Raw genomic sequence first — 16,135 nt, forward strand, 5'->3', positions numbered from 1 at the left:
ATGTTGTGAAGATGGTTATCTTAGGACAGCCCTTGTAACACACTTGTGGGAGTCCAGGCACTTGCATGGCTTGGATGGGGACTTGGATGAGTGTTCACCATGAACATGACAGCGGTGGAAAGGGCCTCAGGAGTGGCTAGGTCTGCAGGAGGTAGAACAGACAAGGCTTGGTGACTGCTTGAAGGCAAAGGAGGAGGTAGTGGGAGAAGTCAAGCATGATGGGCAAATTTCTGGCCTGAACTATGAACTGGACAAAGGTATCTTTGGTCAGAGAGAGAGAGAAGACAGAAAACCAGAGAGGGGAGGTACTCTGAAGCTAAGGTTTCAAATGCTGTTGCAGTTCAAGAAGGAGGAGACCTAAAGCCTCAAGATGGCATTTAGTGACTAAGCGAGAGCCACCCTCTCTGGAAGGCTGATTCATTTATTCCAATTTCTCACTTCTCACACCCTCCACCCTCTATGAAGTGAGACTTGCTCTCCTATGACATTACTTTCACTCAGCTTCCACTCATTTCTATGTCCTACATCTAATGGGCATTTTTTTTTAATCCTTCTGGAACACTGGATTACGGTCATTAGCTTCTTGGAGCCTACTCATCTTGGCTTCACATGGTGACCCCACCTCTTCCTTCCATTCTCTGTTCACTCCTCCATCTCCTGTGCAAGGTCTTCCTCTACCCATCCTTTAAAAACTGGTGCTCTTTAGTTGGGTGGGTGGGTGGCTCTTTAGTTTGTTGGAGTGTCGTCCCGTGAAGGACACATACTTAGGTTGTGGATTCGATTCCCAGTTTGGGCACATATGGGAGGCAACTGATAGATTTCTCTCTCTCTCTCTCTCTCTCTCTCTCTCTCTCTCTCTCTCTCTCACCAATGAAAAGCATATCCTTGGGTGAAGATTTAAAAAGCTGGTTCTTTTCAGGATTCAATCCTGGTCACATCATTCCTCCTTTCCTTTCCCATGCCTTCAATTCAAATGTATCAATCATTTTTTAAAAAAAATATATATTTTTATTGCTTTCATAGAGGAAGGGAGAGGGAGAGAGTTAGAAACATCAATGATGTGAAAGAATCATTGATTGGCTGCCTCCTGCACGCTCCCACTGGGAATCCAGCCTACAACCCAGGCATGTGTCCTCGACCGGAATCAAACCTGAGACCCTTCAGTCCGCAGGCTGACTCTTTATTCACTGAGCCAAACCAGCTAGGGCATAGCAATCATTTTTTTTTTTTTAAATACCACTTATTTGCTAATAACTTTCTGATCTCCATGTCTAGCTCTGGAGACACATGTGCAGCCATATTCTGGACTTCCTTCACAGCGGATCCCCAGCCTTCACCTCAAGCTGACTTTCTTCCTCCAGCCCCTTTCCCAGGAACAGCACCACCACTCATCCAGGTGTCCAGGCCAGAAGTCTGGAAGCTCTCTTGGCTTGCTCCTCTTTAGTCATATTTCCAATTAGTTGTCCAACCTAACCATCTCCACTAGACATGTCTCAAGGGCGAATCTTTCCTCTCTCCCACTGCTGCTGTCCCAGGGCCAGTTTTGTCATCTCTCCTTTCAATTCTGCTCCTTACGGGTCCCTCAACCTCCTGGCTTAAACCATCTGATCCATCTCCACCTGACCGGAGGTATCCACACAGCTCTCAAAAAACCACTCCTGACAAAAGGCTTCCACTTAGAGCAGAAACTACTGCGTATCCAGGGGAAAAAATTCAGATCAGATACTCACAAACTGTGCCCATAGTTTCAAGGGTTCATGGACATTAGGTATAGAATTTCTGGCCAAAAATATAAAATCCAACCTCCTTCATATATCTTCCTGATCTGAGTCCTGCCAACCTCTCCAGAGTGCCCGCCCTTTCCTTTTCCCACCATGCCCTGCATTCCGACACAAAACCATTATCATGTTCCTCCCCAACTCCTTGCCTTGTATGAAGTATTCTCTCGGCCTGAGATATCCCCTATAAATCCTCTCCAAGTGGCCATCTCCTGCTCAAACTTCGAGATACAACTCAAATGTCCTGTGTTCTGTGGGATCTCCTACATCTCCATCACCCCATATGGAACCAGCTGGATCCTGTGCTGGGCTCCCACTGCTTTGGATGCACACTGACGTTAGTTGCATAGCAGCCCTGGTTTGTTTACATGCCTGCCTCCCTTCAGAACTGGAGGCTCCCTGAGGACAGCAACTTGAGGGTCCTATTTAGTCCCTGATTCTCCAGCGTTTGGTAGAGGTATAGTGTCAGCAGGCCACCAGTGCTGACTGAATGGTTGGCGCCTCCGAACTGCACACCACCACACTCACCTACTGACTCAGAGGGAAACAGTCATGGACATGCCAACTAAGATGACAAACACATGTAAGCCTGTGCCCTTGAGACATCATGGTCAGTCCTGTGGCTACAAAAGTGTGTCCTTGGGTCTATACAGATTTGCTCTGCTCTAGGACTTCCCGTCTTCTAAGGAAGGAGAGTTTCTGGCCCCACTCTTAAACTCCCAGCGCCCACCCTCTCCCATCTGTGTGAGGCTACAAAAAGAGCAGGGTCTCCAGAGTGTGAGCTGATTTGAGTCCGGTCCTTGTTATTTTCCTAATCTCTAAAATGGCTCTGGTAAAAACCTACTCTGTGGGGTTTTGTGAGAATTAGAGGCAATGGAAGCAAGGAGCCCAGAGCTGGCATTTGGAAGATGCTCTCTCATGGGTCCCCTCTACCCAGCTTCAGAGTTCTGGGGTTTCCCCAGGGCTTAAAACTGAGGAGCCCATGGAGCTGCCGTAAGGAACAACAGGTCAGAGAAGTTCAGAACAAGGAGGTCAGACTGAACATCGGCCCGATTCAAAGAGGGGAGAGAATGAAAGTACAGGGATGGCCCAAGGCCAGAGACTGGGTTCCACATAAGGGTTAAAAGTTGGTTCTATTCATTTAATCAGTCAGTAGAGAGAAAGCCGTTATGGTTGGTGAGGAGAGGAGAGACTGGACAGTAAGGTCGATGTACTTATTACACAGTGTTATAACTCTCTGCCTCCCCACCCAGAGACAGAATGTCAGCTATGTGAAGGCCAGGATTGTATCTTATTCACCTTGGTGTATAGCGTAGAGCATGGCACGTAGTACATGATCAATACTTTTTTTTGAATGAAAGGATATATGAAAGGTATGCCATAAAAGCTCAGGTGAAAGATCGACTACAGAGAGGAGGGATTCAGACTCGGGCAGATGCCCTCCTTTCACACTGTGTAGGCCCTGGGGCCCTCTTCATCGCCCAGCCTGGATCCCTTTCCAGTGCCAACTGTCCCCATTCACTCTCACAGTGGACACACAAAGGTGCATACTCAGAAGCCACAGGTCCACCCGTGCACTAACTTACTTGCATACAAGCACACTCAACACACATTCATTCACACGTGGACAGGCGACAACAGACACAATCAGGGCACATACACAGATATCCTCTTCACAAATACAGAGAAACATGTTTCACACACACAGATGTGCAAATTCATTCACATGGACTCCCCCGCCCCCAAACACTCACATGCAGGCATACATATAGACACACACAAAAAGGTGCTTTCTCATAGGCCTCACATGGACAGGCACATGGGGAAGCAGGTACCCCACCCCTCCCATGTATATGCACAGGCACACTCCCACACACTGCCTTCCCATACGCACAGACAGACCCACCTTCACACACGCACAGTCCCACACAGACAGGCACGCGCGCGCGCACACTTGCAGACCCACCCACACGCAGGCATGCTCTCACACATGCTGCCGGGGCACTCGTGGTCAGCTCTGTGGCTGCAGCTGTGACCTCTGGGTCCCTGGGGCCTCTGTCTGGACTCTGCCTCACCACTTCCTGCTCCAGGGCTTCCAGTTCCAAACTCGAACTCCAGACTCTCTCCCGAGACTGTCTCATCCTCTCTCCAACTCTCTTCTCAGCACCTTCTCCCCCATCTGTCCAGTGTTTCTCACTGCCTCTTCCCCAAACCTTGCTCCTCCTCCCTGTTCCTGTCTCTTTCCCTCTCCAGGTCTGTCCATCCCTTCCTCCAGATCAACCATCCATCTTGTGTTTCCCCAGTCTGTCTGTCCTGCCTCCCGCCCAGATCTATCTTTCCTTTCCCCGGATCTGTCACACCTCTTCTCCCACCCAGCTCTGCCTTGCTGCATGCCCTCACTCTGTCCCCGTCCTGTTACTCTGTCCTCTGGCTCCATCCTGCTCTCCCCCTCTCCCCCCACATCTGGGCCTCTGGAACCACAGCTGGTTCTCATTAGGAGGGGGAGGGGCGAGACTGTTCATTGGGGCCTGCAATGTGATGTCAATCCTCCCCCCACCCCGCCGCCTGTGTGTCTATAGCGCCTGGGAGCAGGGGAACATGGGAGAGGAAGGAAAAGTGGGTTGGGGAAGGAATAGGGGGACCGCGAGGGAAGGGGATATTCCAGGAGGAAGTAGAGGAGTGGCCCGAGGTACAGAAGGGGAAGCAAGCTGGGGGAGCTGGCACCACTCAGGCCTCCTCCCTCAATTTCCTGTCCCAGCGCCAGGGAGGGGCAGGGACCAGAAAGACAACAGGGTGAGGAGGAGAGCTACTGAAGCGAGAGTGGCACCGAAGTGGAGGAAGAAGAGGGTGGCTTAGGCGAGCAAAGGGAGGTGGAGGTACAGGGCCAGGCCTAAGGGAGAGAGGAAAGAGTTCTGGTGGGTGGACGACAGGAGGAGTGAGTGTACATGGCCAAGGAAAGCGAGTGGAGTTAATGCAGACAGGGGAGGTAAGTCAGAGGCAGGAACAGTGGGCCTGGAGCGATGGGATGGGGAGGCAGACAGAGGCAGAAGGAGGAGCTGGAAGGGTAGGGGGCAGAGAGGAGAATAAGGAAAAGAGCGGGGGGAAAAGGATGACCAGCTGGCTTCCCAAGGGACAGAGACCAGTGGCCAGGGCAGCACCTGGAGCTTGGCTCTCCTGAGGGCTGGCTCCCAGAAGGCACCTCAGGGAGAGGCTGGGACGGATGTGAGCAGAGGAAGCAGAAAGAAAGTCTATTTTCTGAGCTTTTATGGTGTGCTGGGCCCAATGCCAGGCAATTCACAGACAGTATCTTGTTTAATCATCATAACAACCCTGTGAGGAAGGTGTCCCGCCTTCCATTGAAGAAACCGAAGCTCTGAGTGAAACAACTTCCCCGAGTTAACACAGCCTCCATCTAAAACCAGCACTGTGCACCCCACACTGCTTGGGATTCAGGGAGAAGGGGAAGATGGAGAGAGGGAGAAATTACAAGAGCGTTGAGGGGAGAGAGTCCCTGGCAAGCTAAGGGAGACCTGGAGAAGAGAACTTGCAGGAAGGAGGCAGGAATGAGGTCAGGCGCAGTGGGTTAAGAACACAGAGAAGTAAGCTGCAAGAAACAAGCTGACAAGACTTGGCCACGGACTCTTCAGGAAGGATGAGGGACTAGAAGGGCTACAGACCCGACGCCCAGGCTTCTGGCCTGGTTACTAAAGTGGTGCCATTAGGGTACCCCGGAGAAGCCATTTTGGGGGGCTGGTTAGGATCTCCATGTGGAATCGCTCCAGGCACAGCTGGATTGGAGCCTAGGAGAGAGGTCCGGACTTGGACAAATCAAGGAGCCACGGAAAGCCATGGGTGTGGGGACCATCGGGACAAGTAGAGTGGGAAGAGAGTCTAGGACAGCTGAAACCGGTTTGGCTCAGTGGATAGAGCGTCGGCCTGTGGACTGGAAGGTCCCAGGTTCGATTCCGGTCAAGGGCATGTACCTTGGTTGCGGGCACATCCCCACTGGGGGGTGTGCAGGAGGCAGCTGATCAATGATTCTCTCTCATCGATGTTTCTAACTCTCTATCTCTCTCCCTTCCTCTCTGTACAAAATCAATAAAATATATTAAAAAAAGAAAAGAAAAAAGAAAATATATTTTTAAAAAGAGAGAGTCTAGGACAGAATCCTGGGGAACAGTCACATTTAAAGTGCAGACAGAGGAGACTTGATTCTTCTTGGAGAAGGAGACAGGGTCACAGAGGGAGGAAACATTTCAACAAGGAGGGAAAGACCAACAGCACCCAATGGTGCTGAGAGTTAAGTAAGAGGAGGGCTGAGAAGTGGCTGCTGACTTTAGCAATGAGGAGTTCACTAGCGACCTTGGGGAGCACAGTGAAGGAGAGCCGTAAGGGCGCAACCCTGCTGCAGTGGGAAATGAGAGAGGATGAACTGAATAATAAGGAGCCATAGGAAAGATGTCATCATAGATCCATTCATCAATGCACACTTATTGAGCTCCCAGAATAGGAAGGCAATATATCACAGTGAAGCAGGGCAGGATAGGGGTGACGATGTGGAATCTGGGACCAAACCAACTGGATTTTTGCCCAGCTTCACGCTAACTGGCTGTGTGACCTTGGGTAAGCCACTTAATTTCTCAGTGCTTCCATTTCCTCATTTATAAAGTAAGGGCAATACTAATACTTACTGCAATATGAACTGTGTCTGGCACACAGCAAATATCTTGTAAGTGTGCAAGCATGAACTAGTATTGCAGTGGTTAAGAAGGTGGGTGTTGCTGAAACTGGTTTGGCTCAGTGGATAGAGCATCAGCCTGCGGACTGAAAGGTCCTAGGTTCGATTCCGGTCAAGGGCATGTACAATGGTTGCGGGCACATCCCTGGTAGGGGGTGTGCAAGAGGCAGCTGATCGATGATTCTCTCTCATCGATGTTTCTAACTGTCTATCCCTCTCTCTTCCTCCCTGTAAAAAATCAATAAAATAAAAAATAAAAGAAGGTGGGCGTCCTGGCCGAGTAGCTCAGTTGGTTAGAGTGTCTTGCTGTACACCAAAAAATGGTTGTGGGTTAGATCCCCGGTCAGGTGTATGGGAAGCAGCTGATGGATGTTTCTCTCTCTTTTCCTCCGTTCTAAACCCAATAAACATATCCTTGGGTAAGGATTAAAAAGGAGGAGAAGATGGGTTGTTGTCAGACAGACTTGAGAGCAAATTCTGACTCTGTCACTTACAGCATAACCCCGGGAAAGCTGTTTAACCTTTCTAACTCTTAGCATCTTCTTCCGTAAAATGGGGATTCAAGGGCCTACTTTATCATTGTACCGAGTTAAATGAATGAATGCTACAAACATTCAGCACAGTGTCTGGCATACAGAGAAGCCTCGATGAATATCAGCGGCTACTGTGTTCTAGATACACAAGTAACCCTGTGATACTAGTAAGTGCTATCTCACAGATGAGGAAACTGAGGCTCAGAGCAAGTAGCAGAGAGAAAGCTGGAACACAGCCCTGATGGATCCCAAAACTATTGCCTCTCTGCCGGAGGGCTTGGAAATACCTGAACAAGGATCATGGCCAGGTGGCAGAGCAGGGGAGAGTGAGCGAAGTTCTGCTTTAAGAGAGAAAATCAATGGTGAGGTAGTTGTCAGTTTGGGTGGGCATGGAGTCAGGTGGTGATATAGGGGATGGGACCAGAGGATGCTTGGAGGACTGCAGAAGACAAAGAAAAAAAAGCGGGGAGAGGCAGGCCTAGGGCATGCTTGAGAAATGATTCATCAGTAGATTTATTCAACAAATATCTACTGACGACCTACCATCTGCCAAACACCATATTAAGCAGTAGGGAAATAGAAGGGACTTGGAGAGATTGGGTCCTTGGTGCCTTTGTGGTGTCCACAGGTAGGGAGACCTGGAAATGGTGAGGGATCTAGGGGTGGTGGCAGCAAGGGCCTGGTCTTAAGTCCTGACCCTGACCAGCGGAGTCCAGACTGCAGAGGAGGCCAATGCGGCTGGAGCTAGCAGAGAAGTTGAAGATGTAGCAACCCAGAGATGTCGAGAGGAAAGAACAAGTTTGGGGAAGTGGGAGGAAGGAGGCTGAGAGGCAGGTGAGCACAGCAGAGGGACTGAGACATTGGACATAAAATTTACTAAGTTAAAGTTGAGCACTTAATAGTTTTCTTTCTGAATCCTCAAAGCCACGCTCTTAATGTTACCTCCGTTTTCACCGGAGGAAAGGGGACTTCAGAGAAGCTAGGGTCAATCAGGTGGAGATGGTGTGGCTGGAAGGTCCGATGTGTACCCCTGCTCCCTCCTTCCCTCCCTCCCCTCCTCCTTCCTCTCCAACCTTATGGGAATTCTAGGCCCTGAAAGACAACAGCTCCTTTCTTTGAGTAGCTTAGAGAGAGAAACATAAATAAAGAAATTCTAGTATGCTAAGCGGAACACAGTGGGGCATCCTGACTCAGGCCTGGGGGTTCCACGTGGACTTCTTGAAGGAAGTACCCTCTCACCAGGGGACACAAGAACCGAGAAGACCTTTCCATGTGGCGTTGATTGAAAATGCCTGGACATCAGAGGGTTACCCCGGAAATACTGACACTGGAGATGAAGGAAGGGGCGGGCAGGGGGAAGCCAGGAAAAAGAAGGGATCCAACAGCACAAACCCCTGGGAGGGACTTTTGTTTTGCAGGTACCCAGGCGCTTAGAGAGTCCAGTCTTGCTCCCATTCCCGCTGAAAGGCAGGAGAGGGAAGAGGCAAGAGCACAAGTATCTGGGAACTTGATCTGAGGAGGAGAAGGGGCTGGGGTGCCAGGAGCTGGAGGGTGTGGAGTGGATGTATGTGAAGGGGCGTTAGAGGAAGGAGCTGCCTAGAGCACCTCCAGGGAAGGGGGCCTGGTGGAGTGGGGAGAATGGCAAAACACGGTAATGCCTGTGGCCTAATGGCAGGTCACAGCTTCCTCACTGTTCTCACCTTCCAACAACCCCAGCAGGCACCTGGCCCAATAGATTTGGATCTTCCAACAGGTTCCAATGACTTTCTGAGTTAGGAGACGTGTGGAGAAGGGAGTGGCTACCGTTGATTTCTGGGTTTGTAGCTTGATAACTGAGTGGGGATGGCTTGGGGAGGAAGGAATGATGAGTTTAGGTTTGGACATTTTAAGGGGCTTATGAGCTATATAGTAAAGATGAGGTAGGAGGCAGAAGGTCTGGAAGTCAGAAGAGAGGTCTGAAAGAGGTAGATATTTGGGAGTCATCAGCTCAAATAAATGATAATTAAAGCCCTGGAAATGAACGAGATGGGTCACCCAGAGGAGTGTATATAGGAAAGTGATAAGAAGGTCCAGGCCAGAACCCTAAGGAACAGTATCATTCAGAGGCCACCCAACAAACCCTCTAAAGCAGACTGAGAAGGAGCAGTCAGGAGAGAGATGCACTTATTCCCACCACACTATACCAGTAATCATTTGTTTCTTTGCCTGTTTCTCTTATTGAGGTCTAAGCTTTTTGAGGGTAGGAATAGTATCTTCCATCATAGTATCCCCATTACCTAGCTGTGTGGTTGGCACACGAGAGCTCATTAAATGTTGACAGAATAAAATAACGACTCAGAAGCCACCAGACAAAAATGACTCAAACAGGAGAGAATGGTCATCAAGAGGTCAAGCAGGTAAAGCCTTTAGAAAAGAGTCCCTAGATCTGGCAGGTGAGAGGCCACCTTCTCTTAGGGGGAGCAGTGACATGGGAAGGGCAGAAGTAAGTGGGAGTGAAGAAGTGGGAGCAGCTCTGTGCAGAAGACACAAAGTGTGGCAGTGAAGCAACGTGAGTTTCTTGGTTAACTGGATATTACAGGGCTAAGGCAGGTAGGAGAGACCGGAGGCTAGTCACATGCTCCAAGGACAACTGGGTTTATGGAGAGAAACTGGAGACCTGGGCAAGACACGGAGTAATTACTTGAGTCATGCTCCTGTGGAGGTGGAGGAGATGGGACCCACAGCACCGGTGAAGGACAGGTCTGAAACAGAAGCGCTGCCTCCTCATTCTTACAGGAAAGCAGAAGAGGCTGAGGAGGAGGCAGGTAAAATTTGAGGGAGGAGGCAGAAATTTGAGGAATTTAAGCGGGATGGCTTCCGTCTTCTCCGTGTTCAAGTAGAACCAGGCTAGGTGCTCCTACCTCCTCCTCTCCTCGATCTTCACGTCCATTCTACCCGAGAGCCCTGCTGTCCCCGCTGCCTGAAGACCTCCTGAAACCATCTACTTCCTCCCTCTGTACCGCCACCACACCAGTCCTGGCCAGCGAGATCCCCTCCCGGGTTCCTGCCGCAGCCAACTGTCCCCCTTTGCAGACTCTTCCCTCCAGTCTCCACACGGCTGTCAGAGTGGTATTTCCAAAAAACAGATCTGGTCCTATCGCACCACAACTTTAACTGGTTTGGTGATGTTCCGTTATTCTTGGGCTAGATATGTATCTTTCCCATGAACTATAAAACTAACCCTCCATCGACCTCTCTCTCTCCCTCTGGACACAGTGCTATTAGTGCCAGGTGCACTGGATTGCTTTATACCTCAACGTACATCCCTTTCCTCACGTGGGCCTTCTCCCGCTGCTCCCTTGGCTTGGAGTATTCTCCACCCATCCACCTCACCTCCACCTCTCCCCACCTCGCCTTTGTTTGGGCGACTCCCTATTCGTCCATCAACCTGAAGCTGAACTGTCACTCCCCCCAGAAAGCCTCTTCTGACCTCACTGCACTGGCTACGTACGTAAGTGGTGCCAGGTTGTAGCACTCCCTCCATAGCCTGTCAGCTTCGTACAGGCAAGGACCACGGCCATTCCGTTCACCCTTGCCATGCTCGCACCTACCACACTGCCTGGCGCAGAGCTAAGTGTGTCACGTGTGTTTGCTAAATGAACGAGCCAGCAAATGACTGACGGATCTGCTGAAAACAATGGGTGAGGGATATGAGGTTAAGGGGTGTGGCAAAAATGTAAAATGAAAAGTCATCTATTTATTTATTTACGGAGGGCCTCGCTGAGGGTGGAATTCATAGAAGCGTGTATTGATAGAAGCATCACTTGGTGAGGTTGAAAGTTCATTCCAGCTAGGTTTTGTGGGATGGGTGGGCTCGAGGACAGCGTAACCAAGAAGTGACCAAGGAGCGGTTGAAGGGAGGGTCCTACGTGTGCAGTATAAACTGGAAGAAGAGCACAAAGCCAGCGTGGGGCAGATTAGGAGAAAGCAAAGAGGTCAAGGGCAAACGATCATTATGAGTGGAAGCATAAATATACTGGAAGTGAGGTGGAAAGACACAGGAGGTTTGGGGCAGAGAGCGGAATGCAGAAGTTTAGAATTTTAGAGATGGACCAGTTCCATAGAGTCATTCTGGGAAGGGAGAAGAAGGTAACAGGAGCTAAGGAACTGTGAGGCTGACGTTTTGGAGGGACCCTTAGAGCTACGGCAGGATATAGGGCCGGGGGGAAGACTGATCCAGGCCCCCAAATTTTCAGGTCTGAGGATGGTAAGCCTGGCAGTCTAGAGATGAGGAGTCATGGTGTGAGCTTCGTAAGTTAATGGGAGTTTATTCAGCAGCTGGGACAGCTCACCCAGTGGTGTGCTGTGTGCCTGTCACCTAAACGCGGGTCTCCTGTGGCTTGTACAAGTGGGTGTGTGGTAAGGGTGACTGACTGCAATACAGCTCCCTGTCGGTGTCGGGGCTGGGATACCTGTTTTGTATGCAGCTCTGATGCAGGATAACCTAGATGGTGGGTTGACTGTGACAAGGATTCCAATAGATGTGTATTGCTGTGACAGTGCGCCCCGCTCCCCACCCACCCCCCCTCCCCCCCCCCCCCGTACGTGTTGTCTGGACAGTGATCGTGTGGGAATGTATCCTTCCTCCCGTAGGTGTGTGTTGTCCTGAGAGCATCTTCCGTAGGTGTGTGTTGGCTCTGACAGCGCTTTCTGGGTGTGTGTGATGGCTCGGAGGGTATTTCTTCCAAATGTGTGTGTTGCCTGGGACCGGGTCCCCTGTGGGTTGAGTAGGGCTATGACTGTGTCCCCTGTGGGTATTTGAGGAGTTGACATAAGCAACAATATTTTTCTGGCCTATAACCCCATGGCGGCGGGCCCAGCCCACGCCACACTGAGTTCATTGTGCTGCTAGATCTCCCTCTCCCCACCCCCTCCACGTGGAACCAGGCCTGTGGTGACCTCCCTCCGTCCCCGTGCAGGACAGACTCAGGACATCCACCTGAAGGTGACCAGCCTCCTCCTGAGGCTTTGCCTGTCTCTCCTCGCTTCCCTTCACTTCTTCCCCCTCGGTTTCTTTGTCTCTGTCTCCGTTTGTCTCTGTGACACACACACACACACACACACACACACACACACACACACGCACAATCCTCCACATTCTGACACATGGCTCCCACAGAGGCAGCCACACACACACACACACACACACACACACTCCTTCACACGAACTCACTCCCCATGACACACACTCATTCTAACCCACACACCCTCGGAGTGACACGCACATCCACACGCAGCCAGCAGACACACGCAGGCACACCACCTCCTGGTGACACGCACTCACACAGCCCATGCACTCACCCTCGGAGTAGGATGCACACACACACCCTGCCTGCACCCCCCGCATCCCGCACCCCAGGGGCACTCTCACCCCAACACACACACACACCCTGACTCGAGGACACACGCACACAAAGACACCCCCCGCCGCCGCCCTGCCCCCGCGCACACGTTCACGCTCCCCCTCGCCCCGCAGGCCCAGGCCCCCCCTCCCCCATTGTCTCCGGCTCAGAACAAAGCCCCCGGCTGCACCGCCGCCGCCGCGCCCCGCAGAGGCAGAGGCCGGGCCTGGCGGCTGCGGCCGAGGGGGCCGGGCGGCCGCGGGCACTGACCTCCGCGCGGCGCGGGCTCTCCCGCCCGGTCCAGGGGTGCCGTCCGGCCGCGGTCAGCCCCCCGGGCAGCGCCCGCCCGCCCGGGGCCTGGGGCTGCGCATCGTCCGTCGCTGCTGCCTCCGGGCCCGCGATGAGCTCCGGGGAGACCGCCGTCGGTCCTCGCGCGCCCGGCCGTCGGTGTGTCCGTCCGCCACCGCCGCCGCCGCCGGGGCGCCGCCTCCTCCACAGCCGCCCCGCGGAGGATGCGAGCTCCGCCGCCGCGGCCCCGCGCCCCCTCCCCTCCCCTCCCCTCCTCCCCCGCCCTCCGCGCGGTAACCCGAGCCCCCGCCCCTCGGCCCGCCGAGCCCCCGCCCCCGCTCCCACCCGCGCCCCGCGAGGCGGCCCCCCCACCCGGCACCCGCCCGGCCTCCTCCGCCCCTCGACTTCCCGGCCCCTGTCCCGGGCGCCGGATCCGGCCCCGGCTCTGCGCCCTCCCAGTTCCCTTCCCTGCTCCAGGTCACTGCGCCCCGTCCCCTCCTCCCGCCCCGTTCTCTGCGTCCTCTCTCCTCGCCCCCTTTGCCTCGTCCTCCCCTTCCAGCTTCTCTCCCGCCGCCCACTCCCCCTTCGCCCCCTCTTCTCCCTCACTGTCCTCTTTCTCTCTCTCTATCGCCCAACCCTTCTCCCTCGCAGTTCTTTTCCCTCTATTATCCCTCCGTCCTCCCCCATCCGCTCCTTCTCCCCATCCCTTCTCCTCGGTCCTCTCTCCCCAGCTCTTCTCCTCTGCCCCTGTCCCCTCCCTAGCTCCCCACCCCATTTCCCCCATCTCTTCTTCTCTTCATCTTTCTCCCCGTCCCTTTTCTCTCCGTCTCTTCCTCAGACCCGCTTCTCTTCCTTGCCTTCCCTCCATTCCCTTCTGTCATTCCTCCTGTCCCTGTCCTCCTCTTTCCCACCTTTTCTCTCCTTAATCTCTTCTTGCCCTCTCCTAGTCACTTCTATGTATCCCGTTATCTTTATCCCCTTTTCCTCTTCATCGCTTAGTTCTCTTTCCCTAACTTCTTTCTTACCAGATTTGAGGCTAGAGATTGGAGGGCATTGGAGCAGAGATTTGGGGATGGTGGTCTAACTCACATATGCCCCAGAAAAAAGGAAAGTGAGATGGAAACTGGGCCGGGAGGTGGGAAGGAGCTTAAGGCGCCAACTTGGTGGAGAAAATGGGGAGAAGTGAGATAAAACGGAGGCAGAGAGTATTGAAGAACTCAAAAGAGTTTTGACTCCTCCCCTTCTGTCCCGATGGCAGAGAGTAGGTGTGAGTCCAAAGGTACCGTGGACTTGAGACTTATTCCAAGAGAGCAGGAACTTCTGGGGAGAGAGCACAAAGTTTCAGTTAGAGGAGAAGGGGGTGCGATTTTGAAGGAGAGGCCGGAGTCCTTGGTTTCTGGCTTGGGCAACTAGGTGGATGGTGGTGGCATTCACTGTGCTAGACAAAGGGAGGAGGAGGAGGAGCTTGTAGGGAGATTATAGAGAAGGATGATGACTTTCCATTTGGACTGCTGACTTTGAAGTGCCTGTTGGGTAGGCAGGTCTGCAGCTTAGAAGAGCGGTCTGAGATGGACATAAATATTTGGAAGTCATCTGCAAATACCGTATAAACTTGAATATAGGGTGAGGTTTTTCCTTTTTTGTTTTTCCAAAATCATCCCTCAGGAAAGAGGGAGTAACCTTGTATTTGAGTTCTTACAAAGTCTCTTATATTACAGGGTTTGCTCTCATTTACTTTTTATTTTGAACAACAAACCACTGGATAGGGCAGTATGGTATGGTGACTAAGCTTGTGGACTCTGGAACCAGACTGCCTGGCTTGGGTCCAGACTCTGCCATTTTCGAGCTGTGTGGCTTTTGGAAAGTTACTTAACCTGTCTCTGCTTCAGTTTTCTCCTCTGTAAAGCGGGGCCAAGGATGAAATGATTTACTATATGTAAACTATGAACCTGGCACATTGTAAGTGCTCAATAAATGCTATTTTTACTGTTTGGGCAAGACGCATTAACCGGAAATATCCTGAACAATACTATTTCAGATGCTTGTACAGGTCATGTGCCGCAGAATCATAGTCAGAGTAATTTAGCACAGCTTTGGTAACTATTCCTGGTAGTATGACCTCACAACTGCATGTGTTGTATGTTTCTATATACACTTTTAAAAGATTGCTTTAAAAAGCCATACAATAGTATCTAGGAGGGGCTTCTGGGATGCTAGAAATATTCTATTTCTTGACCTGAGTGATGTTATATGGGTGACAATTCATTGAGCCAAACACTGGTGACTTACGCCCTTTTCTGTATGAGTAAAAATATTGATAATTAAAACTTATTTTAAAAAGGCAATACATTAAGTAGTTTCTAGAGGTCATGAGTATAGTCTTGCAGGACTCATGCCAAAAACCATGATGCAAATGGGACTTGTGACTTGGGATAAAGTTTCCAGTGACTGCATCATGTGTGGGTTCAAATTGTGCTGTGCTCTCCCCCACAGTCTTCAGTTAACTGAAGGGAAGGTCATCCATCCTGGAAAATGTGGAAGGTGGCCGAAATAGTCCACCAAGTACTAGAAGTGAACTTTTGATCCTCATTCTTAGGGGTATACATTTTCAGATTGGCAAAGTGAAGAATCACCTTAGGTTTGGGTAGCCTCATATGGTAAATGTGGCAAACGGTAAGGGAAGCTAAGAGAGTGAATAAGGTTGCCCAGGGACAGAAAGTACATTGGAGAGAGGAGGAGGTCTAGAACCTGAGAAGCTCCAACATTTAAAGGTTGAGGAGAGGAGGAGCGGCTTCCAAGGAAAGTGAGAAGGAATGGCCAGAAAGGGAGAGGAAGGAAGGGAGCTGCATGCTGCCACTGACGCCAAGGGAAAGGCCAATAAAGAAGCCATGAACACCCAGCTGGCATGGCTCAGGGGTTGAGCATTGACCAATGAACCAGGGAGGTCATGGTTCGATTCCCAGTTGGGGCACAAGCCCAGGTTGTGGACTCGATCCCTAATGTGGGATGTACAGGAGGCAGCTGATCAATGATTCTCTCTCATCACTGATGTTTCTGTCTCTCTTTCCCTCTCCATTTCTCTCTGAAATTAATAAAAAAATATAGTACTTAAAAAAAAAAAAGCCACGAAGGTGTGGCTCAGTGGTTGAGTGTCGACCCATGAACCAAGAGGTCATGAATTCAATTCCTGGTCAGAGCACATGCCCTGGTTGGGGGCTCAATCCCCAGTAGGGAGTATGCAGGAGGCAGCAGATTGATGTTTCTATCTATCCCTCTCCCTTCCTCTCTCTCTCTCTAAAATAAATAAAAACATGTTTTTAAAAAATTAAAACAGAAGCCATGAAGCTATCTATCTATCCCTCTCCCTTCCTCACTATCTAAAATAAATAAAAACACATTGTAAAAAATTTTAATAGA

General features: G+C 51.3%; 1 protein-coding gene across 1 annotated transcript in view; it reads right to left on the bottom strand.

Moving 5' to 3' along the window:
• The window catches only part of DCHS1 (dachsous cadherin-related 1), a 34,802-nt gene extending 21,815 nt beyond the window's left edge, over positions 1 to 12,987 (bottom strand). The window contains exon 1 of the mRNA XM_084894139.1: positions 12,701 to 12,987. The gene's annotated coding sequence lies outside the window, so the exon portion shown is untranslated. The remainder of the gene's footprint in view (positions 1 to 12,700) is intronic.
• Positions 12,988 to 16,135: the final 3,148 nt, after the last annotated feature.

This window comes from Pipistrellus hanaki, assembly GCF_964339955.1.
Source record: "Pipistrellus hanaki genome assembly, chromosome: 9".
NCBI classification, from domain to species: Eukaryota; Metazoa; Chordata; class Mammalia; order Chiroptera; family Vespertilionidae; genus Pipistrellus; species Pipistrellus hanaki.